Source organism: Pinus tabuliformis, chromosome Q (genome assembly GCF_031772625.1).
Source record: "Pinus tabuliformis cultivar Carrire ecotype Pingquan chromosome Q, CPIR1, whole genome shotgun sequence".
Lineage (NCBI taxonomy): Eukaryota > Viridiplantae > Streptophyta > Pinopsida > Pinales > Pinaceae > Pinus > Pinus tabuliformis.
Window position 1 is genome coordinate 322,623,593 of NC_142296.1, and position 25,693 is coordinate 322,649,285.

A 25,693-nucleotide genomic window follows, 5' to 3' on the forward strand; every position below is an offset into this window, starting at 1 on the left:
CCAAAAAATGAATGTCACCAAAGGATGCATAGACAAAAGTACAAGTGTTTTGGTGACATTCAAGGTCCATCACAAATAATGATTATATTGACAGATAGTGACTGTCACCATTTCAAATGAACAACAATTATTTATGGTGATGGAACTTTCATGGTTGTCACTATTGATGCATATATATGGTGGCATTCGTTGACCATCACCATTTCATATTTTGGTGATGGTCGAAAAATGTCACCATAAAGTCATTGGTGATGGTCAAAAGAGCCTCTGTCACCAAAAACTGATTGTCACCATTCCCTATGAATATCAGGGTATGATGGAATCGAACCACCAACCTCTTGCTTGTAAAGCAGGTGCTCTTCCATTGAGCTAGCACCCTTTAAATAATTAGACTTTAAAAATTTAAACCTTGAAACTTTATAAATTATAAATTCTATGATTTTCAATTAATTATAAAACTTTGTAAAGTGTTGGAAAATATTTTACTAAACAGGCAAAATAGCATTGAACTTGCAGGTCCCTACCTAATGGTTATGGAAGTTATCAAAAGTGGGTGGGGGGGGAATAGTTACATATAAGATACTCAATATGTTCAGTTGAATACTCAATTAGAAGTGAAGCTTTGAAGACATTTATAGCCTATAAATGACTTATAATTATCAAACCTAAAATTTGTAATTACACCAAATATTGATTTCTGAGCTTGTGAATCATGTAAATTTGTTGTGATAGCATAAAAAACTGCCTCTAAAAGACTAATTTGCATGCCAAAAAGTAAAAAACAGTGAATATATATGATGCAATTATGAATAATGAGCTACTTCTTGAATCCTATTGGCTATGGGTTCTATAAAACTAATTGGGAGTGCTTTTCATTATTAAAAAATTCAATATATCAAAATAAAATGATCAATAACAATGATTCCAAAATGCAACCCCTAAACAAATGTTAAAATGGTGAGCACAAAGTTTGGCTAATATCCATTACACCAAAAAAATATCCAAGACACATTCAAACACTTCCAAATCCACACCAAGCATGAGTATCTAAATATGAAATTGCATGGATACAAGGAAAACACTCTCTACCTCTCAATGATAACTATGTCCTCCTACAAGTACTTCAACTAGAAATGGGGTGTGAAGAAAAGAACCTCAAAGAAAAAAGAACTACACAATACAAAAATACACTACATCCCCCTCTACCTTTATAGAATAGATCTAGGTGAATAACAAAAGATACATAGATAATAGGACTAGCAATTGCCCCTAAAGCTGCAAAGATACACCAAAGGAATAAAAGATTTGTGTCTGCCCAACTCAAGCCTACAGAGAGACACCTTTGATGTAATTATGCTGCTTTGTCTCCATGTAGCTAAAATGAGGTTAAATTCTCTTGAGAAAACTTTGCAAAGCCTTCCATTGACATTCTTTTGATATGCTCTGGTTCAGGGAATTCATGTTTCTCAATTTTTTTTGGATGCTCTAATAGTTCCATTGAAAACATGTAAAGAGCCTATCCATAATGCTAAAGGTAAAGTTTGTCCTGAGTTGTTTGTTGGCCAAAAATAAAATTCAAGTTCAACTAAAATTTCATACTAGCCAAAAACAAACCCTACGTCGGTTAATGAGGGAAACCAATTCTTTTGACAACTAAACCATTCATGATCTCTCAGACTGATCAATGGTTTGTTTCATGATCTATTATGTTTACTGTATAAGTTCAATGACTATACCATCTTGTATTCTATATTTATTTCTTATTAAAGACATGTCTCAATATCATCATGAAAGATAAGAGGATATCTAATTTTCAACATTTGTCTACTCTCCACAAACTATAATATTTTTTCCTCTTACAATAACTATAGTTTAAATAAAACAAAAAATTCATTAGACTAGATTGTCTGTTTAGTGGAAACTTCTAATTGGGGTTTTTCATTTTACATGTGCTTGTCAGTTTATAAGGGCCAAAATGTCCATGGCAGAATAAAATGTTACATCAATGCAATGCATTTCAATAAAAATAGTTAAATGCAAAATGGCAGATATGATAGAGTAATAAATTCATATCTGAGTAAATGTTCTTACTAAAAGTAAGGGTTATATAAAACAAAGAGTACACGATCAATATTTTACCCATGAAATAAACATGCAATTTAATGAGCTTATGTTCATATTCAAAACATGCATTCTTTAGAAAAATAGAAGAGAGAGCTTTAACTTTTAGAAATTAAGATCACTTTAAAAGAGTGTCCATCTTCATGAAAATTTAGGATATGCATAAATGTATAATAGAAATGACATGATCACTAGGTAATTTCGCTAAGCACAAGCCTACCATAGGCATATATTAGATGAATGGAAAATAAATGTAATGTGAGATGAAAATTAGTTAAAAGCAACACACATGAACAACTTTGAAAGCATTGTTTTTGCTTTAATCGTATTACAAATAAATGTAGCTTCAAGGATTTTGATTTGGCACCCTATTTGGATAGAATCTTGCTGACAACTAACTTTATTTCAGTTTCATTCACTATTCGTTTATTGGTATATTTACATTATATGGTATATTTACATTACTGCTAAATTCAAATTATTCTCACTGAAATCTAATATTTATGGATGGTATCATTTAGTGTGGATGTTAAGAAGGATTTTGTTGTAAAACTTGTTAGGGTTGAAGCATGAACTTCTCTAGTTTTAGGGAATAATTATGTGCTTTTGTTGCTTTTGTAACCAAGTGGAAATAAATCTTACCTTTGTTTTTCTTGGTTGAACCGACAAATCCCTCTCCATACTAATTAAAATGTACAACTCTAAACCAGGTCATGTAATTAGATGAAACTTTGGTAGGTTGTATCAAGAGACAATACCTCCTCACACTTCTTCCTTGTAACTACATGAAATTGTGTGTTTCCATTTTTGTCAGGTAACATAACTATTTTTTGGTCAACCAGAAGTAGTTCCTTCACCACATACAAGCACTTGGCTCCTTTGGATGCCATGTGCATTTTTGTCTAGCCCTTTATGTCTATTATTTGAGCCATTTGTGGATCATTTGCTAGTAAAGCTCTCACAATATCTGTGTAACCACTTCTTGCAGCCAAATTGCAGTGCATTCTTGCCATTGTTTCTGGAAATCCCTGTCAACTGTGTCTAGCAAGAAGTTCATTGACCACCTCAACATGACCCTTAGTTATAGGAGAAACAAGGTGCTGCATTTGATAAATCCAAAGTTTTTCTTAGATCAAGGTTGTGGTTCAGAAGCTCCTTGACAACACACGTGTACAATTTATCAGTGAACTTCATATGAATGTATTGTGCTATGTACTTGTATATCAACATTCATAATATGTGATCCGAGAAACCAATTCAACCTTAATTGATCACAAAATGAATTCCACCCTTTAGTAGTCCACCACTCACATTCATCAAAAGAGAAAATTGCATAGAGGTTTCTCACATGGCATGTCAGATAAGAAATCAGGCAGAGAACATAAGATAAGAATTTGATTTCAAATGCATTGTTGTTTTGAAATTTGATCTAAGATTTTTCTAGAAAGTTGTGAAGGGAGAGTATGAGTATCATTTCTCCTGTTGTGTCTCTCCAATGGTTCCCAATAGCACATAATAATCATGGAAGCTTGCTAGTCCAAATGGTGATGCTAAATCACCTTAGACTTGAGATCAGGAGGTGGTTGTACTGCATTATTTGTTTGGTAGAGGGACAACAGTTTGCTTGAAGGTTGGTTCTCTTGCATTTATTTCATCTGTTGGATGCATGATCGATATAGATTTACCTTGCACCTTTGTCTATCACCACTGAATCATGTGGTGAAGTAAAGTATGTTCTCTATTGTGGAATTCATCTATTATAATTTTATACACGTTTCTCTAACCTCTTTAGCAAATGAAATCCTTTTGTGATGATAATGCACGAGAACCAAATTATAGAAGCCTCGGGTGTTTAGATAGAATACAGACAACATGAATATCACTCACAATTATTTTCTCAAAATACACCTCAGTTAGAGAGGCTTCAGTTGTTTAACCCGATATTAGGGGTTTTCTCTATCAAATGTGTGCTTTGTGGCTTTTAAAGGCTTGTGGTTCACCCTATCCATGCAATTGGCATGATGATGTGATCTGGTATCAACCATGGGAAAGGAACATATTGAATGTTGGCTCCATTTATTTCTTTACATATATTGGTAATTTTTGAATTAGTAACTCAACACTGGGAATGCATAGGTGCTACCCTAAATTCTACCACTCCTGAAATGCTTAAATAGGAGAATCTACTTTTGTTGATTCTCTCAATATCCTAAATGGGACACCAAAAAAATATTAATACAAGAATATAGCATGAGTCAACAATTTTGTAAAGGACTTTTTCATTCCACATAGTAATAAGTGATAGGAATTTCTGGGGCTATTAATTATTTGGGATTATTCATCTAAAAAGTTATGCCAAATTTTTTAATAGTATTGGACTATGGTTTGAATCCCTATCTATGGTGTTTAAGTGAACTTGGAAGAAGTATTTTGGAAAATAAACATGGGCTATACATATGTAGCAGCCATTAAAGGCTATTTTTCTAGATTTTTTTTTTTTTTTTGTGTTTACTCAAAGGGTCTTAATGTGAAACAAGGTTAAGAAAAATGATCTAATAGGAAAGAGACCAACCAGTTCCCAGGAGTTGTGTAAAAGAACTTGAAATTTATCATCAACTCCATCAACAACATATGTACGAAGACTTTGATCCTGACAATATGATAATGTAGAAGGAAAGAAAAAATTATATTCATAGTTGATGATAGAAGTCAAAATATAGCTCAGTACATAGCAACTAAGAACAACAAGGGTGAATGCATATGGACCAGAACACTTTCACAGATCCCTTTAGTGGTAGATCATAAGAAGTTCAGACACATCTAGTTGTTGCAACAACTACACAACTAGTGCATATTTTTTTTTCACCTCCTGAGCTTGCAAAAAGGGAGAACAACCCCCTCAACTTGGCACAAAATTACGAGAAGCTCTGAAAATTTTTCCATCTCAATATTTGTGGGGAAAGCTAAAAAAGATGTGGATGAGGTTATTTAAGTGCATGTGATATGTAGATACAGAAAAGAAGCTAGGGTGGAGGAAAAAATAAATATTCACTAAACAAGGAGAGCTATAGAGAATTCAAAAAGCTAATGCTGATAAGGACACCTATAGAAAAATATATCCCAACAAGGACACCTATAAAAAATATATATCCTAATAAGGACACCCTCTTAGTATGTGTACTGATATGTAGTGTGGGTATCAAATTCCACAATCATATTTTTGATTTTGCTTACAAAATGATAGAAATAAGCTTGAATATTAATGTTGTTAAAATCCAAGTGGAAGGATGAAGGAAAAGCAATGGCCAAGGAGAATGCATAATGCCCCAAAAACAAAAGAAGAAGAGGATGCAAGGACTGAAGTTGAAGCAAACAAGAGAGCAGGGAAGGAGGCAGTAGGAGGGATTTCAAGAGGAGGTAGGGACTAGGATGACCTAGGTCATTCCAAAACTAGGAAAAATACTTTTACTTTGCGAAATATGTCCATAATGAAGATTGAAAAGTTTTCTTGGGAATTAGGCGAGAAGTTTTCAGAATTTAATGGGACTATGATAAATCTATGGAGTATAGTAAATCTTGGAGTTGATGTGTGGGGCATGGAAAAACAATAACAACATTTGACATAAAATGTGATTAAACAACAAAAATAGGTTGAGGAACAAAACATGCAATTGGACAAGGTACAAGAAAATCTAGATGAGACATGAACAAAATGAGTGCATTGATTTACAATGTCAAGGAGTGAAAGAAAATTTAGACTGGAGATGAGGCAAACTCCTTAAGATATTGGGAAAACACCATAGCCTCGACCCAAAGGGTATATTCAATTAGAGAAGTTTGAGTTTGAGCTAGGAGGTTATGCTTGTAATTTTGGGATTTTGGGGTTGCAACTAGCCCAACTTCCTATCTAGTATTTCTATATAAATAAATAACTAAAATTCTTGACTCTACTTGGATCCTTTTGCAAAAGGACCATGGAATTAATAATATTTTAAACCAATCATGTTAGTTTCTTGTAATGAATACATGATCCTAACTCTTAACATCTAGGATCTACTAGAGAAAAGATAATCATAATGAATTGATTTAACTGCCACAAGAGAAGATATGTGCATGGGCAGCGATGAAAAATATCCACCCTCAGAGGGCTTTTCTCATACACCAGAGGTTGTAGAGCCAAAAGAGTGAATGGATTTTTTATCAATACATATCCAATGACTATTACAATAGGTTCATGTATAATTATATTTTCTTCATATCTCTTTATCAAATAGTCATGTCATTGTCTCTCTATTAATAACTATTAAAGAATGCTATTATTATTCATTCAATTGTGATTGTCCTATTCATAATTACCAAAATGGTACGTAATATCTTGACAAATGTTTTCCCTTATACTTCTATTTTTTCTCAGCAGAGAAACTATAAAATCTACAGTCCTATGCCACCATACACTGCTCATAGCTTCCCATAATGGACTTCAAAATTCTACTTTACCTAGTCAGACATGTGAGAAATCTCCATGGCATAGGACATCAAAATAACCTATAAATTTTGTATATCCTACAATTAAACCTGTCTAACTAATTATTATACTCAGACTTATCTAGAAGCCCCATTGCATAGGCATCAAAGTAACCTTAGTGACACCCTAATGACAAAGAATTCCCTAACTCATCTTTGTAATAATAGTAAATACATTTTACAAGCAAGAAACAACTATACTATGATTGATGCCTAACTAATATTTACAAGAAAGATAGGGAGGTGTATTATCAGTTCCAATTTCCATATCAGTGCATGATTGGTTTACAAAAAACAAATTCTAAAAAGGGGCATGTTAAAGGGAGTTTGTATATTTGTTAAGTACAACACTTAAAAGTTAACATTAGATCAAACTGCAAAGAGAAGAAAATGGATAGGAAAAAAACTGGTATAGACAAAACTGTGAATGAAAAACTTACCCTTCCATCCTTCTAGTAGTGTACAGTGACATCCAACATGTATCCCATGTAGAGAATATTGACAACTTATAAGTTTTGTCAAATTGATAAAGTTCAAATCTTACGTTTCAAGTCTTAGTAGATGGTTATAAATCTTATAAATTGATAAAGTTTAGCTTATAGGTTTCTAGGTTGCAACATAAGATGCATACTCAGGTTGCTAGTGGCATACACATTCCATTTACAAGGTTCCAAAATTTCCAAAACCTAGATCCATATCAAATTATATAAGGAAATGTCACCCATAACATAAATGAGAAAGGCATATTGATTATGATTTTCAGAGGCACATTTATATTCAATAATATCAAAAAATAATCATCTCTGCTTTAGACTCACTTTGTTGTAGACTTTAAGGATAAAATTTTGGGTTCTCTTTTATGTTGTTGTCCTTTCCACCTATAGTAGGAACTACAATAAGTGGTTGGGTATGATCTATACAAGGCTACCCACCCAAAGGGTTGAAATTTGCAGGCCTAAAACACTAGAAAGTACACACTGAATAAATTCTAACAAGACATATTAAATCTAGATTCAATATAGAAGCATGAGAAAACCATCATCCTCTTTTGACCCTAAGTTCATCCATGTATATATTGAATATTTTTTTCATAATAATGAAAGTTATTTAAAATTGAAAACAAAAAGGAAAAAATTTCTTAAGTAATAGTTTCAGATCATATAAAATATGTTTCACATTATAAGATATTAGCATTAGTCATATGACACTATAAACAGGGAGAAATTCTCATAATTTCTTTCATACCTAAGTGCTTGAATACACATGTGAAAAACACCACATGATAGCATTAATCAAGAAAGACAATCAAGAAATTTCTGATGCAAAGACCTGTATTCCCCATGAGAGATCTACTTCTGCACTAACAGTTAAAAGTTTTGAACTGCCCCACTCTCGCAACAAGTAGATTGAATCAAACATATGACCCTTAGATGCAACAACCTTTTTTCCCTTTTGAGTTGAACATATAGGAGAACTGGTAGAAGCCACACCTGGAACCTTCTCTGCTACCTTTTCTCTCCTAGCTCTTCTTCCCATTTGTTGATTAGATCTTTCTTCTATATTACATGTCTTCTACAAAGGGGATACAAAAGAGTTGGTTGCAGCTTGCATTTTGGTGTTGTTGTTGCCATCAAGTCCAAAGGGGGAGATTGTTGGCATTATGATATAGGTGTTGTCCTTGATGGAAACTCACTCAGATGGAAGAATCATAGATTAGACTACAAAGAAGAAGAAAGAGAGGTATATCCAGGTTCACCTTGACCAAGCTGCGTATACATGCAGGTTCATTGACCACAAGTAGCGTATACATATACACACACTTTCACAGAAGGAAAAGAACGTATACCTTGGAAAACAAAATTTTTGGTCCAAGGTATTTGGTCCAAGGTATTTTGATCCATGGTATTGGTCCAAGGTATCTAGTCCGAGGCATTGACCCTAGGTATTTGGTCCAAGGTATTGGTCCTAAGTGGTTTTGGTCCATGGTATTGAGAAAGGCCTAAAACTATAAAAGGGGGAGAAGATCATTAGGCCAGGTGTGCAAGTATTGAATATCTGATGAAGTGTGATATCTAGTATGCAGGTTATCAACTGATGGTGCTTTGCTTGATCTGAACCAAGGATGAACTTTAGTGGTTGATGAGGGATAATATCTAATGATGGATCGAGATCTTAAGGCTTGAAATGAATTATCATTATATGGTTTGATCATGTATAATCTAGATCTGAATACTGATGCATGTGTTGTTTTGTAAATGTTATGATCTGGGTATGACTGAAGTCTGGAATAGCTGTAAAATTATGAATTAATATTTACAGATGTATACATTGGTTGGCTTTGGTAAAAGTGCATATACACACTGGTTCGGTTCATCAGAGTAGCGTATACATTATGAGATATGATATTTGAGGTTGCAGTTGGATCTGGCTATTGTTGCAGAATTTTGGGTTCTGCTCTGTGTTCTGGTGATTGTGTTTTTAATGACAGTATACTAAATGTTCAAATTGATTGGTTGATTGTGATTTGCTTCAGTGATGATGGGACTTCAGTGATTCAGTTGTGGGTGATTCAGAGATTGATGATTGAGTTTCAATGATTGGTTAATGCAGATGTATTTGATGGTTGTATTGCAGTGGTTATTGACTTTGAGCTTCAATTTTGTTGATGGGTCCAGCTTGAAAAATTTATGAAACATGGCCTTCATATTATGGTGTTGTGTTCTAGGAGTATCCAGTCTGAAAATTTATGAAACGTGGTCCCTGGAGGAAGAGAGAAGGTCATAGCCTTCTGTAGGCCGACGCCTGCATATTGGTAAACACATCAGCCAATACAAGAGCCAGGGGGTTGGAGCTCCCTTCCAGTAGTAGCTGGAAAACGAGTGAAGGTTGGAGCCTTCAGTGAGTTGGCACTTACATACTAGTAAATGGATCAGCTAGTACAAGAGCTAGGGGGTTGTAGCTCCCTTCCAGTAGAAGATGGAAAATGAGAGAAGGTTGTAGCCTTCTATAGGTGGGTGCCTACGTATTGGTATGAGTCTGCACCAGTACAAGATTGTAAACAGGTTTTTCTTATATTAAAAGAAGACAACAGCAGGTGGTTTTTGTCCTGCATTGGGTTTCCACCTTAAATCTTGTGTTCATGTGTGTTTCTTATGTGTGATGGCTTGTTATGATATTACTGCACATGGTTACTATTTATATGGTTAATGAAGTACTGATTAAATATCAACATATGATGAATTAACTGAATCATAAGTTTGCTGGATATACGCTGGTTTCCTTAAACACAGTTGCATATACACGTCGGTTACCTTCATTGAAGTAGTGTATATAAATTTGAGCATGAAAAGAAAAATATTATTAACTTGACTAATACTCAACAGGATGCAGTCTCAGCTCAAATGATGAATCAACAACAGTACAACAACCAACTTACAGATCCATGATTGGCAGTCTACTTTATCTAACAGGTACCCGACTTGACATCATGCATGCAGTAGGAATAGTTGGAAGATTCCAAGAAAATCCAAAGGAATCACACCTTCAAGCAGTCAAAAGGATTTTCAAATATCTTCAAGGAACACAAAAAATTGGTTTATGGTATCCTAGAGATACAAATCTTCCTCTTCATGCATATACAGATGCAGATTGGGCAGGAAGTGTTGATGACAAAAAAAGCACTAGTGGTGGTGCATTCTATATGGGTTCCAGGTTAGTGTCTTGGTTCAACAAGAAACAAAGTCCAATTGCATTACCTACAGCTGAAGCAGAATATGTGACTATTGCATCTTGCTGCACACAACCACTTTGGATGATGCAAACCTTGCAAGACATTCAGATCACATGTACTCCACCCATCTCCATTCTATGTGATAATACAAGTGCCATTAGTATTTCAAAGAATCGAGTCATGCACTCCAAGACCAAACACATACCCATCAAATATCATTTTCTACGTGAACAAGCACTTGAACAAAAGTTCAAGTTGGAGTATGTTCCCTCCAAAGAATAGGTTGATGATATATTCAGTAAACCACTACCCAGAGAGACATTTGAATATCTCAGACAAAATTTGGGAGTAGTTGCTGCATCATCCTGTTGTTAAATCCTATTTTTCAAAGAAAGGTTGTTATACGCGACTTTCATGAAGCGTAGTCGTGTACATACGCTGGTTTCTGTGGGCATAGTCGCGTATATGTTGGTTTGAGGAAAAGCAGTGGGCCAGACTTAGGAAAAAGGGGTTTGATATGGTTATTTCAATTATCTACTCTGTTTGATGATGGTTACAATCTGCTAATAACATGTGGAAATATATTGGTCCTCATAAAGTTGTTGATAACTTGATGTATATCTGGTGATGCTTTCATATTTCTTACTGATATATGCAATAATCAGATCTGACAGTAAACATCTGGCACAAGTTAAGGGGGAGCATATGCTTCTAATAATGCATTGTTGGCAATTATTTTAGAAGATCTTGGTACAGATCTGCATAATTTTATTGATTCAGGTGACTCTTTTGATGATGGAAATATACAGGTTGTTGATCCTGATGTTGCTGATGGTGCAGATCATATATGGTGTATGATAGTTGCTGATGACTATCATGGTCTTGTTGATGTCCTTATTATAAATGTCATGCATATAATTTAATGTAAAGGTCATGAAAAGACCTAATTTGTAACCCCACTATGCATGGGATGGATGATGTAATATTTCTTGTTTTTGTCATGTATAAACAATTGGTATATCCCCACTTGGTTGGGTGGATGAGTCAAATTTGGTATATCCCCACTTGGTTGGGAGATGGATGTATGTATGAGTCATTGGTGATAGGAAGGTCATTGGTGATGTATGTATAGAGTCATGTTATTCTTTTAGAAAATCTTTTTGAAAAATTTGCATGTACTCAGGGGGAGCATGACCCTTTGCCCTTGATGTCAAAGGGGGAGAGTGACTTGGTGTTGTTTTTTCCATCAAGTCCAAAGGGGGATATTGATGGCATTATGATACATGTATTGTCCTTGATGGCAACTCACTCAGATGAAAGATCACAGGACAATAGATTAACATCAAATAATTACAGATCAGTCTACACAAAATGAAGAAAGAGAGGTATACGCAGGTTCACCTTGACCAAGATGCGTATACACGCAGATTCACTAACCACAAGTAGTGTATACGTACACACACACTTTCACAAAAGGAAAAGTGCGTATACCTTGAAAAACTAAGTTTTTAGTCCATTGTATTGGTCCAAGGTATTGACCCTAGGTATTTGGTCCAATGTATTGGTCCTAAGTGGTTTTGGTCCATGGTATTGAGAAAGGCCTATAAATATAAAAGGAGGAGAAGATCGTTAGGCAAAGGTGTGTAAGTATCGAATATCTAATGAAGTGTGAGATCTAGTATGCAGGTTATTGGCTTATGGTGCTATGCTTGATTTGAACCAGGGATGAACCTTAGTGGTTGATGGAGGATAAGATCTAATGATGGATCAGGATCTTAAGGCTTGAAATGAATTATCTTTATATGGTTTGATCATGTTTATTCTAGATCTATATACTGACGCATGTGTTGTTCTGTAAATATTATGATCTGGGTATAACTGAAGTTTGGAATAGCTGTAGAATTATGAATTAATATTTGCAGATGTATACACTGGTTGGCTTTGAGAAAAGCACGTATACTCACAGGTTTGACACATGGAAGTAGTGTATACCTTATAAAATATGTTTCAGTTGTTTATGTTTATTGTTGCAGAGTTCTAGGTTCTGGTTTGGGTTCTAGTTACTGTATTTTGGTGATAGTATTCTAAATGACAAGATTGATGGGTTGTCAAAATGATTGATTGATTCGGTTATGGTTGGTTCAAAAAGTGATTGGTTTATGTAGATGTATTTGATGATTAAATTACTGTTATGATGTTGTTGATGGATCCAGTCTGAAAATTTATGAAACATGGTCCTTGGAGGAAGAAAGAAGGTCGTAGCCTTCTGTAGGTCTAAGCCTATGTACTAGTAAACATATCGGCTAGTACAAGAGTTAGGGGGTTGTAGCTCCCTTCCAGGAGAAGCTGGAGAATGAGGGAAGGTTGTAACCTTCTGTAGGTAGAAGACTGCGTACTGGTATAAGTTTTCACCAGTACAAAATTGTAAACAAATTTTCTTATTATTAAAAGAAGACAGAGACAACAATAGTAGGTGGTTTTCACCCACATTGGGTTTCCACCTTATATCTTGGTGTTCATGTGTGTTGCTTATGTGTGATGCTTTATTTTGCTTTTACTACACTATATAATAAATCTCTGATATACTTGTTAAGGTTCAATGAATGATAAATTGGATAAATCAAAAGTTCTCTACATATACACTAGTTGCCTTAAGTACTGTCATGTATACGTGCTAGTTCACTCAGCTGAAGTAGCGTATACAATTTTTTTTGGAAAATTAAATGATTGATTTGATAATACTGATTCACCCCCCTCTCAGTATTATTTCCAACACCGCACTAACAGTTAAAAGTTTTGAACTTCCCCACTCTCACAACAAGAATATTGAATCAAACATATGACCCTTAGATGCAACAACCTTTTTTCCCTTTTGAGTTGAACATATAGGAGAAATTGTAGAAGCCGCACCTGCAACCTTCTCTGATGCCTTTTCTCTCCTAACTCTTCTTCCCATTTGTTTATTAGATCTTTCTTCTATATTACATGTCTTCTACAAAGGGGATACAAAAGAGTTGGTTGCAACTTTCATTTTGTTTAGATATATTATGCTATATTCCAAGTGCAGGTGTAGAACTGGTGGATCTTGAAAATTGATATTCATGTTCCAGTTCTGAGTGAATTGCAATCAATTTAACTCCATTTGAGAAGTTCATATCTTCTAATCGTTCCATTTCAATGATTCTGGTCCTTCCAATCCTTAATAAGTCAGCCTCGGAAGGAAATTATTTCAAGTATTCACTTTCTAATGGTGTTTGACCTTTTGATAAAGTATCTACCTCTCTAAAAACCATCATATCTAGTGGTGCTAGGTGATTTACCTCGACTTATTGTCTAATTTTATTGTCAAATATTATAGAGCTAACCTTATCTGTTTTATGTTGCACATTATGGGAGTTTTGAAAATAAATCCTTCTGTAAAGAAAAACTACCTTATTGTTGGAGCTTTACTTAAAGGCATATTGAAAACTGATATCCCCCTACATATATAACCATAAAAGACCCTAGTTACTCAGTCAGTTGAAGTTTGAAGAGACTAGAAGTGACTGAACCTATCATTTGACTACTTTGACATATGGAGAAGTCAAGTTGGTGATGTATGATAGGAAGTGAAAGTAAAACATTTCCATAGGAAATTTGGTTGATATGGAGATGAAATATGGTATTTCACACATTCCCCATTATGTTGATCAATCCATCATGTAGACAAGTGGAACCTCTTGTTAAAAGTTCCTAAAATTCTCATGTTCTGGAGCCTATATTATCAAGGATAACATGTCACTAATTTAGTGCTTCCTTCCTATCTTGCATCCATTCTTCATAGACTCCATTTCCTTTTCATTTTTCATTATCATAGATGGCAACATGCATATGCTATAGCCTGATACAATACATACCTTATCTTCAAACTGCTTGGATTTACCTCATGTGTTACAGTCCAATAGTAAATGATTTGTTGTTATTTATTAAAGTCACTTGGAAACATCCCCACTCATCCAAGTGGGGTGGATCCATGCTTGTCAAATTATTTATTTACAATTATTTTGGAGGGGATCCTTAGTTGTGAAATTATTTCCATGGAATTCCTACTTGCACTTTGGGTTTTGTCATGTTAATTTTGCTATGCTCACTCCCTTGGCTATTGTTTTTTATGATGATAGATAGAAAAGGTCCTCTTTATAAAATTATAAATTCTTGAGTATTTGTTGTATGGGATTAGAGCCCTGTGCACACCACCTTATCAAGTGGGGAAGGGATAATATTTCAAGAAGCATCAATGTTGATATTGAGAGTGTAGTATTTTACAAATATTTCCAACGTTTTTTATAATCTAGCATGGAGAAAAATTGAATTGAAAAAGCTTGATATATCCTCCAATATTGATAAGGACCTATGTCATTAGAGGGAATGGGTGGGTGTATTTTATGCCCCCCTATACCTCTTTAGTTTCTCCTTTTTGCTCCATTACATTCTCTCTAATGTTCCATTATGATATTTTGATTGGTGTTATAGATCCTATTCTTCAAACTTCTTTTTTCCAAAGAAAACCTCATGGGGAAGCACCAGGGTTGTTCCCCACATTTTGTGGATGTTACCTAGTGGAAACCTATTGGCCTCTGATTATGGTGTCTGACCTAGTAAGGGCATTGAGTGAAGCACACACTAGAGGCAACCACCCCAGGGGATTGACCTCAATACCTCCTACATGAAGCTCAAGCCTCAAAGTACACAACCACTTGACATATCCTACTGGGCTAGATATTATTCAATATTATTAGATTGATCCCATCAATATTTTTTCTTCAATTTCAACCATTTCTGGATTAGATTGGCCAATATCAACACTTTTTTTTTTCTTTTTTTTTATTCTTCCCAAGGAAAACATCACAGAAAGCCATGAGTACTTTGTTGTGATCCCTAGATAGTAATGGGGTAAACCATTGGCACTGATTATGGTGCTTAACCCTAACCTCCCAACTTTGAAAGGACCCATGTCTAGCTGCAAGATCACTTGAACCTACCCTTGGGGCTATGCCAATATCACCACTTATTTCCTAGTAGTGCAGTTTTCATACTTGTCAGTCCTTTTCAATTTGAGTTTGCCTTCCCTACTCATATTCTGGATTCCATTTCAAGTCCATAAAATGTGTTTCTCCTTGGCTGCAGTTATTCCAATTAACATATGGGATTTTTCCTACTTCTTGTTTATCAATACATTACATTTAATATGACGATTAAGGATGTGGCATGAATCCTAGTTTGAAAAATGAAAAAGTGAAATGTTAATATGATTTTAGAATTGTTGTACATTGTGTAGATGAAGATGCATATTCCTTCAAAGGTGGATCTTTTAAGTTGGATGATTGTCAAAAGTTGTTCAATAATATTCCAAGCACTTCTAAACATCGAGAAATCAATTTACTTGAAGAGGATACTATGCCAATTTGTGTTTCTTAGATTCCTGATGCAGAAGACCCATTGAATGCTCAGTATATGGATAGTAATCCTTTTGCACCAGTAAATTCAAAGGCTGATGACACTTTTCAGATTCAATATCCATCTGAGTGGAAATTGGAATTAAAATATGAAATATTACTAAAACTGGAGAGAGATGAGTGTGAGTTTGATAGGGTGGAGAAGGAATGTGGATATTTGAATTATGAAATTCAAATAGATAATTGTCATTCTGGATGTTTTGATGTTTTTGTATATTTCCGGTAGGAAGCATTCAGAGAAACAAATTAAAAAATAATTTTGAAGGATTTAACTTGAAGTATTAAAACACCTTCTTCAGGGTACATAAATAAGGATAGAATTATGGTACCTTCATTGGAATCAAAGTCAACTTAAGTGGGGGTTAGAAATAAATGCTTCATAGATTTTTCATTTCAATGCCATGGAAAAGGAACAAAAGACAAAAAACATATCATGTGGACTGTTGGAAGACAAATTACTGAAATAGAGGATTGTGGTGTTAACAACATGGATGCTAAATTGGAAGATGATGCTGTAGAAATCTAATCAGTAATAGATGAAGATTGAAGCTCACATTATTTTATCAAAAATAAATCTAGGGAAACTTTTCAATAGATTTCTAAAGTGGGCACAATGCTGTTTAACTCAATGAATTTGCCTAAAAGTTCTACTGGTGGCACTTGTTACTATCTTCTGAAAGTTCACATGTCACTATGGAAACACAATGTTGCAGTGCTTTAATTTTCTGAAATCACATAGATGTCAAATAAATTCTCAATGATTGCTTTAATTTTGAAGGAGACTCCTCCTAACATATCTCTTAAGGAAGATTCAAATCAAGTAAAGGTTGAAACATCTATTGTAAATATAGATAAAGATGATGAGTATCAACATGTTTTGTTTGAAAATAAAGACATCAAATAATGATGCAAATGATATCGCTTTGGAGGAATACATTAAGGGGAAAGAAAATACATTTTATATGAACAAAGGTTGACCATCCACCGGTACTTTAGTTGTGTGTCGAACAAGTGTTCTTAAGTAATGGGCACAAGAAGTCTGTGACAAGGTTACCAAAAAATCCAATTTGTTTGTCCTGGTTTATCATGGAAGCAACATGACAAATGGCCCTAATGAGCTGGAAAAGAGCATGAAATTGTTTTGACTACTTGTTCCATGGAGGTTCTAAAACAATATCTTGGAGATGATTATGAAGAAGTTGAAAGAAATCCTAATGATTTTGGTGTAATTGACTCTTTTATTCTTGAAAAGAAAAAGAAGACCTCAAAGACTATTAGGAAGGCAAAGAGTAGAAAGGGAGAAAATGGTTCCTCAAGTGAACCTATTCCTCCCCCTCTTGCAAGAGTGGGTTGGTTTATGGTGGTTCTAGATGAAGCTCAAAATATTAAGAATCATAGGACCCAAGTTGCTAGAGCATGTTGGGGTTTACCGACTAAACAAATGTGGTGTCTCTCTAGGACACCAATCCAAAATTCTATTGATGATATTTTCATCTACTTTAGGTTTCTTAAATATGAACCATATGTTGTTTATAATTCTTTCATTTCCAAAATAAAGTTTCCAATTTCTAGAAATCCAATTTCAGGATACCAGAAGCTCCAAGCTATCCTGAAGATAGTAATACTTCAAAAAAGGTACTACCATTGATGGGGAACCTATTATTACATAACCTCCTAAAATAGTTACCTTGTAGAAGGTTGAATTCTCTGTGGGAGAAAGTGGTTTTTACCACTTGCCTAAAGCTCATTCACAAGCTCAGTTCAAGGTCTGAGGCTGATAGGTGGTTTCGGTTAAACCCCAGGTCAGATCTCATTGACCCGGCTTACTCATTTTGAATGTTTCTATAAATAAATATCTCACTGAGAGAGAGTTACGGGCTTTTTGGTTTCAGGGCGGTAGATAAAATCGACACACAAAGGCTCATATGTATCACTGAGAGAGAGAGTTGTGGGTACTTGTTGTTTCCGGGTGGTAGATAACATCAATACATAGAGGCTCAGGTTTTTCTATTGGTGGAAGCTCAATTCAAGGTCTATGTTGCTACAAGAACTATGAAAAAGAACATAAATGTGAATATATTATTCATGTTGTTACGTCTTCATCAAGCATGTGATCATCCTATTTTTGTTAAAAGTCAATTATCTAATTCTACTTGGAGATGTTCTGTAGAAGTAGTAACGAAGCTACCCAGGGAAAAATATATTGATTTGATAAATCGTTTGGATGGTTCATTAGATCTTTGTGGCCTCTATAATGATGCCCCTGAACAAGTGATTGCCACCATTTGCGGTCATGTATTTTGCAATCAGTGCATATTAGATCACCTTACTCAAGGCTACATTTTTCCTACTCAAGGCTGCAAAATCCATCTAAAGGATGATTTCATGTTTTCTATGACTGCCTTAAAGCATTGCACTTCTGATGATACTGTCAATGATGAGATCTCTACAAGTTTAGAAGGGGTCAGTGAATTGGATTTGAAATATGATATTTTAGACTTTCATTCTTCAAAGATCAAAGTTGCGGCAAAAACTCTCCAAGCCCTCCCAAAGTTACGTACAAGTGCCTCTAGCAACAATTATGTCAATAATATCAATAAAGATTTAGCTGAAACGTCTGATAGTGGTAATAGTAATCAACATGCAAAGCCAAGTCTAAAGAAGCATATTATGGACATCGGAGAAAGCCATAGTTTCTCCTAGTGGATGAGTATGTTAGATTTGCTTAAGGTTTCACTAAAAAAATCATGCATAAAATATAGAAGGCTGTATGGAACTATGTCTATAATAACATGGGATAAAGTTCTCAATGATTTCAAGACACTCCCCGAGATAACTGTTATGACAATGTCCCTGAAAGTTGAAAGTTTTGGTCTCAACATGCTTGCTGCATGTTATGTTCTTCTGCTTGATCTTTGGTGGAATCCAACCAATGAATACCAACCTATTGATAGATCACATCGAATTGTATAAATTCATCCCATAATGGTTTCACGATTTACAGTTATAGATACGATGGAAGATTGTATTTAGCACTACTACTGTTGATGAACATGCGGTTGACATTGGAGACAATCTTATAGTAGATATAACTTGAAACTGAAATAAAGTGTCATAGATTGCACACAAAAACATTGACATCCTATCTACGATAGACATACCGCAATGCTCATATCACCCATTTACAATAGAAAAATTCACATATCCAAATCAAGCCAAGACAACATGAATTCAAAGAGAAGCATTTTCCAACATACCCATACAAAATAAATTCAACTCTCAGCCATGAGTAATTAGCACTATTACTATTGGATGAACACATGCTTGAGATTGTAGATAATCTTATAGCAGACATAACCTGAAACTGAAATAATGTGTCATAGCTGGCACTCTAGAACATTGACATCCCTAGTACGATAGACAATACCACAATGATGATATCACTTGTGTCCCATCAATAAACCCACAGATTCAAATCTAACTAAGACAAAATAAATTCAAACGCATGAATTTTCCAACTGACCCATACAAAAACACATTTAGATAGACATACAAAATATAAAGTCATATTAATATGAAAAAAAGAGAGGTATATTCAGTTGGGGATGACCATGAGGATTAGTTTTAGTGTTTCCATCTGATGGTCAGGCAGTTGAGTGGAGACACAAATACTTCTTCCATCTCTTCTATGCAAGAGCAACATTGCGCCAACTAAATTGCATAAATTCATGAATTCTTCCTGCACGTTCGAAAGACTTCCAAATCCATGGTCTATTACATAAACAATAAATTTGGGAGACTTGATCACATAAAATCTGTAATGGGAATTTACTATACGTCAAAATCTAATTATTCCTCTCTTGCTATCCAATCGAAACCCATCCCAATCTACCTGATTATTGATGTTCTCTTCTGTGGTGCAAGAGTTGATGATTTCTTGAATAAGAGCCGCAGGAAAGCCAATATCTTCCTCAAATAGCTTCTCGGTAGCGAGAAAATAGTAATAGTTCACTCTAGTAATGGAAGTGAAAAATGATCGCATTAAAATTTAGGTAAGATGGATCTGGTGGTCATCAAATTAGACAACTTCCCACATAAGAACTTTGAAATATTGTCATGGGTTGTGACAATATCTTACAATGGCCTTTAACTATCAAAAATGAATTTTTTTGTCTGTAGGAACTTGGTGGGCCTCGCAGTGTGTGAGAAAATGTGAGTAGATCACAAAGTGAGTATTTTGTTATTTCACTCCTTGAAGAATATCTACAGATTTAAAAAAAAGTAATTTTGACTCATAAATTATACGGTTTTAAATAATTAATTTCTACTTATTTTCATAATTTAAGGGTTTTCACCGATACAAAAATAGAGAATGAATAAATAGAATAGGAGCATACTAATGGTGACCCCACCGTCGGGGCTTTGGAGCATATTTCCTATTCCCTTGGGGCCAAGTGAGGTGCAGAGGATTCTCACAATGGCCATAGATGCCACAATGTTGGCCTTATGATCTCATTTGGGTTTTATGCTCTTGCTCCTTTACTATGATAAATGGTCTCTCAAACTCATCAAATGAAAATACCCTCCTTGCAAACAATAACAACATGTAGCACATAGATTAAAGCATAAACATACCAGTGTGGATGCAAAAAAATAGTGGATTTTGAGCCAGAGACCTGAGGTGTGTGTACTCCTCTCTGTGTGGAAGACTAAAAATGGGGGAAATGCAGAGAAGTTAAAAATGGAGCATACTCTGGCACAATCAATGGACAGAAGATCCAATGGTGGGGTTCAATATTGTGTTTTCTATTGGTAAAACCATAATTCACAATTGTCTTACATCTCATTTTCGCTCCCGCCGTGTGAAAAGTGAACAAATACTACCTATTCTAGAACTTAAATGAACATTGGGTTCAGAGAAATTTTGTAAAGCAAAATCAACGCTTAATTTTTTCAAATATGCTAAAATTTTCCCTCCTAAAATACAATAAATACATTATTTTATTTTCACTTAAACACATTATACATTATTTTATTTTATAAATACATTATTTTATTTTCACTTAAATACTTTATACATATTTTGTTTTATAAATACATTATTTTATTTTCATTAAATACATTATACATTATTTTATTTTCTCTTGGATAGTATGTTTTTAGTTGTATTTGAGAAACTAATGCCCTTGGGATGTTTTTTGTTGTGTTTGAAAGCATTTCTGGCATATTTAGAGTACTTATAATAATAATAATAATAATTTAATTTTAAGATTATTGTTTTTATGCAAAGATTTTGTTTTTGAAGTTTATAGAGGTAGACATACTCTACATTTGGAATTTGAATGTGAGACATTTCACAAGGAAACACATGCCCTTAACTTGGTTGTATTGAAAACATTTAAGTGTAATAAGGAAACATGTGCTATTAACTTGCTTTTATTGAAAATATCTAAGTGTTCTTGCATATTAGGTGGGTGAAAACAAAAGAAAGTATATAGTAAGCTGATTTAATAATTAAAAAAAAAGTGTTAGTTTCTTAAAAGTCATATGACAAATTTGGAAGGAGTACCATCGATTAAATATATTCAAACTGTTGTGTGAATGGGTTTGTAAGACCTTATGTTTTTACCTTGATAAAATGGAGTCCTCTCCAAGTCACTCACATAGTTTAGGTTGTCATAAGAAAAGCAGGTGCTTTTCCTTAAGATGTAAACATTTCATTTTAAACACTGTGATGATGTGGTTTCAACAAGGCATTAAAAGATGGAACAAGCATGCACATTTGGGATGCTAGTGTTATGTTCTGTTTGAGGCATGGGTACACGTCCAAGACTCTAACAAGGGTTGAAGAGGTGGAATAGTTAGAGGGGTTGTGGTCTCACTTAGAGGTGTAGAAAAGCAAGCTATGTACCATGAGAAGTTGTGAATCTAACTTAAGACATTTGACAAGTTGCAGAAACACAACTTGCCAGTGATACTAAGAGAACATTCCTTGATTGAAGTTGATACCCTCTCTTTGCACTACCACTTTGTAAGACAAAGAAGAAATGTGAAATATATGTGCAACTGACTGAAGAGGTTGGAAAGGTTGTTGGAACATATATAGGTGGTTTTTCATGTTGCAGAAGGAGGTGTCGGAACTTGGAAGGTGACAATTGTAGTTTAATTTTCATGGAGTGTTAAGGAGGTGCAAGGATTTGATAAAGTCTGAATTACACAAATCTAACAAATAGGCCATATTGGATTAGAATAGTATTGTTTTTGGACATCCAAAGTTGAAGGTGCATTTTATGGAGGTGTAGTCTAAGCGCTTGGGTGTGGGCCACATCTTATGGGTATCTTGGACTTTTGGTGTGTGTTAGTGGAGTTAGTGCATTGTATTTGATGAACACTAGCTATAATATCTTCCATGAAGGCAAAAATCCCACAAGTTTCGGAGGGCTTAACCATTTCACATTATAAGGTGTGTTATGCCCTAGTTTTGAAGATAAAATTAGAACCATATTAGAGTGCGATGGGTTGTACCATGGACTTAGGTCCACTTCCATGGGTTGAGGTGTAAAGGTACCCCATGAGTTGAGGAAAATGATTCCAATGCTTACCTATATAGAGTGTTTATGATATAACATTAATGATTTTTTGTTGGGGAATGTAAGAGGAATATATCGTTGATAATTTGAATAACATATTGTCAGATATTCGATGATAATTTTGTTTGTCGGGTATCTCACAAATGTTAGAGCTTTAAAAATAAAAATAGAAATATTTGCAAGTAAAAGGCGACAGTATGACTAAACTATTGAAGTACGACATCAAATTTTCTGCCCATATGTACAAGTGGTGGTTAGGAGTTAAGGGTCATAGGTTAAGAGGATAAGGGGTTAGGGCTTAGGGGGTTCATGTATTTTAAGTTAGGGGCTAGTGGCTTAAGGTTTAATGGGTCAAGAGGTTAATGGGTTATGAGTTATGAATGTATGGGTTAAGGGATGATGACATTGGGTTAATCGGATAAGGAATTTAGTGGTTATGGGTTAATGGCTTATGGGTTGTGATAATGGAGCCCCTAATCCCCTTATCACCACTATTGGGGGTTCCCCTGTCAATTTCTCTCATTGCCTTCCCTCTAGGCCCCTTAGCCAATATGACATTAGGTCCTAAGTTTCCTTCTCATTCTCTAATGCTAGGATTATAGATCTTACTAAACCATGCTTGGACCTCCCCTTTCCACATTCAATACACAAGAATATATCCCTCCCACCTTTTTTGTCATACCATTCAACTTCTCCTAATGTTATGAACCCCCAAGTTTGGTGCCAATTCCCCTACAACTACACCCTTTCCCCTACTTGGATAAGGGATTAAATGCATTAGGGTTTACGGGTTGTGATAAGGGAGCCCCTAATACCATTATCACAACTATTGGGGGTTCACTAATCAACTTTAATTGCATGATACATATGATAAATTGAGAGAAAAAGACAAGGAACTTGGAAAATTAAAAGTAGTTATTGAAGAATTAATGAAATGAAAAGCTATCATGGAGGTGGGGAATGAAATGGTGAAGTTAGTCCAAAATCATCCAACAATGTAAGAATTACATGTGTAGACTATTTAATTTTTTATATATGTTTAACCTATGTTTGATAATAAGGTTGAGTTTGACCTATGTTTTCTCCTCTTAATGTATCTTCTAGCCCCACATATGTTGAGAGTATTAGTGTAATTTTGTTTCGAAACAAGCCATTCCTAAAGAATGAGGCCATATTCTCACTAGATGAAAAAGGGAGATCCAATTGTAAGATTTCCTTGGTCAAATTTTTATTGAAGGTGCAAAAAAGGGGAAAAAAGGGGATGAACCTAGATATAGATAGCTTGAAGATTGCACCATTCATGTAGTTGAGGTTTTCTTGTGTTAGTTTCAAATAGACTTGGAGCAAAATAAGGGAATTTGAATGTTGTTTTGAGCATGTTGTGGACAAAACCTTTGAGAAATATTGTAGACTTGTATGGGACTATTACCCATACATTTGGTAAGAGAATGGACCAGTGTTAAAGGATGATGATAGCTAAAGGGACATCCTTATATCATATTTTTTCTTTTAAGTGGACATGAATTACATTTGGGTCATGCATGGAGATGAACCTTACTTTATTCCTATGAACTTAGATGCATTTGTGGATATTATAAGACCATATTGTTTCCCTTTGAAAGCAAATACATGGAGGATATTTTGGGGGAAATGTGATTGTCCATAAAATGTAGATCAAATTTGGGGACCTTGTGGCTCTTTTCCTTGGACTCTAGTAGTGCTTGGAGGTTGTGTTTGGAGGGGTTAGTAGAAAAAAACCTAATATGATGAAGAAGATTAGTTTTGGAGAACCTATGGTTTGGGAGAAAGGCTTAGGAGTTTTAGGAGTTAAGGGGTTTAGGAGTCAAGGGTTAAGGGTAAAGGGTTAGGGATTAGGGGGTTAGGGGTTAGGGGGTTTAGGGCTAGGGTGTTGAGGTCTAGGAGGTTTAGGGGTTAGAGGTTAATGGCTTAGTGGTTAAGGGTTAAGCATAACTTAAGCACCAAGGGCTTAAGGGTCATGGGATTTAAGGGTTAAGTGCTTAAGGGTTATGGGATTTAGGTGTCAGTGGGTTAAGGGGTTAGGGTTTAAGGGGTTAGTGGATTATGGTTTAAGGGATCAAGGGGTTAATGGGTTATGAGTTATGAGTGTAGGGCTTGAGGGATTATGGCTTCGGGGTTAAGGGGATAGGAAATTTAGTGGTTATGGGTTAAGAGCTTATGGGTTGTGATAATGGGGCCCCTAATCCCCTTATCAAAACTATTGGGGGTTTCCCTATCAATTTCTCTCATTTCCTTCCCTCTAGGCCCCCTAGCCCCTATGCCATGAGGTCCTAAGGCCCCTTCTCATTCTCTAATGCTAGGATTATAGATCTCAGTAAACCATGCTTGAACCTCTCACTTATACCCATCCATGCTACCCTTATGTCTCCTTGCCCCATTCAATACACCAAAATATCCCCCTCCTAAAAAATTCACGAGAATTCAACATTTGGAGGTGATCATTTAACAACCACCTCTAAAAGTTTTTTTTTTTTTTTGGGTGGGGGGGCGGATTGTCCAAAACTGCCTCCAAAAGTTACATTGTCGTGACTTTTAAGGTGGTTATGAGTTATGAGTGTATGTGTTAAGGGATTATGGCTTGGGGTTTAAGGGGATAGGGAATTTAGTGGTTATGGGTTATGATAATAGGGCCCCTAATCCGCTTGTCACAACTATTGGGGGTTTTCCTATCAATTTCTCTTGTTTCCTTCCCTCTAGGCCCCATAGCCCCTATGTCATGAGGTCCTAAGGCCCCTTCTCATTCTTTAATGTTAGGATTATAGATCTCAATAAACCATGCCCGAACCTCTCACTTCTACCCATCCATGCTACCCTTATGTCCCCTTGCCCCGTCCAATACATCAAAAGATCCCCTTCCCCAAAATTCATGAGAATTGAACATTTGGAGATAGTAATTTAACAATCACCTCTAAAATTTTAATTCTAATGAATTTTGGGGTGGGGTGGGAGGTTGTCCAAAACTACCTCCAAAAGTTACATTGTCGTGACTTTTAAGGGGGGTTGTCAAAAAACCCCCTTAAAAGTCACAAGAATTGAACTTTTGGAGGTGGTTTTGGAGACCCCCCACCCCCCCAAAAAAAAAAATTCATTATAATTGAACTTTTAGAGGTGATTGTTAAATGACTGCCTCCAAATGTTCAATTCTCATGACTTTTTTTGAAGGGGGTTTTTGAAAACCGCCTCCAAAAGTTAAA

General features: G+C 35.1%; 1 pseudogene; it reads left to right on the top strand.

The window, feature by feature from the left end:
* Positions 1 to 16,727: 16,727 nt before the first annotated feature.
* Positions 16,728 to 17,642, top strand: LOC149219482 (helicase-like transcription factor CHR28 pseudogene; annotated as a pseudogene).
* Positions 17,643 to 25,693: the final 8,051 nt, after the last annotated feature.